Genomic DNA, 4,148 nt, shown 5'->3' on the forward strand with positions numbered 1-4,148 from the left:
TACCCCCGTTTCAAAGATGTACCTGGAAATATAGGGTGGAAGTGGTTGCTTTAGACCGGGTGAGTTGTCTCCTGGGTGTGATAACATCCCATAGCTCCGTCCTTTATCTCAAGGGAAAAGAGCTGGCGATGCTGACTGTACGTGAGTCAAGATACGAGAGGAAAGTAGAAGGAAGCCCTTTTATGAGGAGAGTCGTTTTGGATTCTGTAGAGCAGGTGGTAAGGGAGTTAGCATTGATGAAAGAGCAGAAAGACTGGGAACTGATGGACTAACTCAAGGGGTCCTGAGTAAATGAGGTTAATTGTTTCAAGATGATAGAAGAAGAGATGTTGTAACACACATTAGACTTTAAAATATTCTTTGGAGTGAAGGAGCTCACTCTCACATTGTGCTTGTCACTCTGTAATATCAATTAGAATGAAGGCATACAGTTGACACTGAGTTTTTTGTTCTATTTTTATTCTTTGTCTTTGCAATGTCATTATGTAAGGTGCTTTGGGCCAAAAACAGAATTGTATGTATAAAGAGCCGAATGAGTCAAGTGAAGATCACGACATTTTTCAACCTTAGCAGTCAGTCTTAGAAAGAATAATTATGCATTGCTTTAATAATCCCCCCCTTTAAAAATGGTGATAGAACATAGAAAATGTGGAAACACTTGAGAAACAAGTCCAGACATTCTGTAGAATATGAAAAAAAGCGTGTTTACGATCCATGCTCCATGCTGCTGAGGCTTTCCAGTTAGCATCTAGAGATTCTTGGCAAAGACAAAATAGTTGGATCTCTGGGCAGTGCTTACTCTCAGGTATAATGAACGTGCCCAGCCTCAAAATACCTGGTAAACCTACTGTCCATTTTTGAGCAAGACTCGCTTGCCTTTGACCCTGATGGAATAACAGCTGTGTACCTCTAATGATTCTTACCCTCATTCTAATGGGACAGAGTTGGTTAGATTTAGGGAGAGTAACTGAGCCAAGGGCAGTCTGTCTAAGACTAGCCAGAGTGCTGTCATATGTGTGGTCTACTTTAAGGGGAGGGGAGCCAATCTAATCCTCTATTTCAGGAATTTGATCTAAGTTTTGATGGGCAGTGCTGCTTGAGGTTGAAAGTTGGGACATGTGGCCGTAATGGATAGCATCTGTGAATACTCAGAAGAAGCCTGTTTAGAGATGGAACGGATTCACAAAGAGAAGCAGAGAAAGGCACTCACTTTGGGCATGTTGAGAAAGGCACTCACTTTGGACATGTTGAGAAAGACACCACTAGAGGTAGAGGACACCGCGAGAGTGTCCAGGCACCAAAGTCCCAGCAGTTGTTGATGGCCTGCTAGTAATGTGCCCATCCCTGTCCCTGGGTCTCCTTTCAAGAAGTCTTATTTTCCTTGGCGTTAGTTGAGTGAGTATCTGTTCCTTAAATCCAGACTGTCAAATGATATTTTCAACACAGAATGAAATAACACATGTTCACTGTCAAATGTTCCCTCAGCCTTCCCCAGTTTACCATTAGTGGCAAAATATGTGCTTCCTTTTTATGCATAAATGAGCAAGGCCACAAAAATTATATTCTTATTGAGAAACATTTTTTTCAGTATTTTAAAATGGAAACATCTCAGCTACTTCAGATGTTAGGGAAGTTTCTGTTGGAATGTTCTGTTAGGAAATGTTACAGCAAAGCAGGTGCCATATTTTCTTTTGCCACAAAACTTAGTGTGATGAGTGTGTTATTTTTCAAAATTTTCTATAATTGAATTTGATCTGAGCTCTTACTATTCCTAGCATCAGAAAAACTGAATCTGGTCAACTCTGTAAACCCACTCACATCAGTGTTTTCTTAGTCATTTCAGGCTCCCCATGTTAGGTGGTGTTTGTGGCTTTGGGCTGTTGCTGCAGCTGTATGGATTCCCTGCTGTGTAATGTGTCCTATATGGACTTTTGCTATTGATTGTCATTCTTATACCCACTGAGATGTCCCTGGACCTGTTTTGGTCTCCTTATAGATAGCATATGCCAGTGCTTCTCAAACTGTTTGTAGTGAAGGATGACTCCCCCCTCCCCCCAATTGTTGTTATTGTTGTTAACCATTCTTAGAATGCAGTTCATATGACATACAACTGAGTACCCAAATTAGACCCTACAGATTGGTGTATACCTTCTTCAAAAGGGGAGTCTACTGATCATACATTTGGATGTTGTGATAATGTCAAATTGCATAAAAGTTTCTAAGTGCTTACTCTTAATTTCTGTATTTAACTTCACATGGACTCTTAATGACCAGTCTGTGGACCACCATCCATCCATGGACAACACTTGGAGGAGCACTGGACAAGGTCATTCTTTTCTGTGGAAAAGAAGCTTGAGACATCATTTAAGTCATTTAAGTCTAGGGATGAGCCTGAAATATTGTTTCCTTCTTATGTGGGCAAGGGGAAGAATTTATGTGCCATCTAATCCATATCACTGGTGTAGTCAGTTAGTTTCCTTTTGAGCTTCCTGGGTTTGTTGCAAATAAATTACAGAATAATTGGGATATCTAGTAATCTCTGTAGTGTAAGGCATGTTATATTGTGGGTCACACCACCCTATTCTCGAGGTAATAGAGGGTCATTCCTACGAGAAAGAAGTTACTAACTTAATTTGATTTGATTTATGTTTCATAACTGATAGAAGGTCTGTTTCTCCATGTGGAGGTCTAACCTCTCTCCCCCTTTTCTTTTGGAATGCCCAGAGCTTGTTAGCCAGGTAGGGTGATTAAAGGAACAAAACCAATTATTTTGGCAGCTTGGGGCTGAGGGCAGGGACTTTACTGCCAAGATGATCACTGGCTGGATCAGGCTCCCAAATTGTTCTGTTATGCCAAACAAAACAAAACTAAAACTAAAAAAACCTCAACAACAGCAAAAAACCCCAAGCATTTAGAGAGAGATGTCCATTAAAAGACAGTTTAGAAATAAGGAAAGAAGGTCTGTCTCAAGCCCTGATTAAGAATGGTAGGATTATAGACCCAGGCTCCAAGTGAAGGGTTTATTCCAGCAGAAGGCATAGATAGTAACGTCTCAACTTGAAAGTATGTAGTGGCACCTGTGAGAACTGTACGGGCTCAACAGAAACCCTGTCTCCTTCATGCTATCCCTCCCCCCTGCTCCTCTTTCCTTTCTTCTTTTCCTTCTTCTCCTTTTCTTCTTGGAAGCTAATCAGACAGACCAGGGTTGGAGCATTGTCTCTGCTATTTGTGATTGGTGTGGCCTTGAACAAATGATGTAATCTATATGCCTTAGCACCTTCTCCTGAGTACAGATAATAAAACATGTTTGCAAAGGTCAGTGTAGGAATACCTGAGAAAAGATATCTCTAGTGGGATACTATGAACTTGGTCTACTGTAATATATGTTTATATAGTACTATATGGTCCTTTATGGGGGCTGTGGTTAGTGTGCTTTAGGCAGAGGGCTGATGTAAGTCTAACAGAAAACTCCAGGAAGTGATCCTTCACAGAACCGAGCCAATGGAAGTTGGCTTCATACCATGAGGGTCTCTAATAATTTCATTGCTTTTTTAGGATATTGCTAAAGTCTTTAAAGGGTCCATAGCTTTGTAAAAGTCTAGGATCGTAGAATGAAGAGTCTCAAATTACTTAAAGCTTTCCCTTCCAGAGTCCTTTTTAGACTTACCTCTTACCACCCGGGAACTCTTGCCTTTATTGTTTTGTGCCAGTGTTCTCAATTTCTTCCTCAAAGATTTCCTGCCGGCAAGTCTTTGTAAACTATGTGAGTATTGGCCTCTACATTACGGGAACCATGTAAAATGAATGGGTCTGTGGACAAAGCTAGTTACCTTGATTCTGATCTCCCACTTGTTTTATCCTGTGACACTGATTCCTTTAGAATGCTGGCGAGGAAACTGAAGCCTAGCCAGGGTCTGATAGCTTCTAAATAGAGGTGCCCATTTGAATCCAGGTCTGTTGACTTTAACTTGGGTGATCTCCCCAAAATGTCATGGCTGGGTTGTTACTTTGCCTTCTGATACTTGGTCTTCCAGGCTCTTTTCTCGTATACTATGATTGCTTACCACATTTTGTTCTCTAATACCTGCTGGCCCTTAAGATTGCCTCTAGCTTTCCTGTGAAAGTCCATCACACTGTTACCAAAATCT

This window comes from Phoca vitulina, unplaced genomic scaffold, assembly GCF_004348235.1.
Source record: "Phoca vitulina isolate PV1807 unplaced genomic scaffold, GSC_HSeal_1.0 scaffold14, whole genome shotgun sequence".
NCBI classification, from domain to species: Eukaryota; Metazoa; Chordata; class Mammalia; order Carnivora; family Phocidae; genus Phoca; species Phoca vitulina.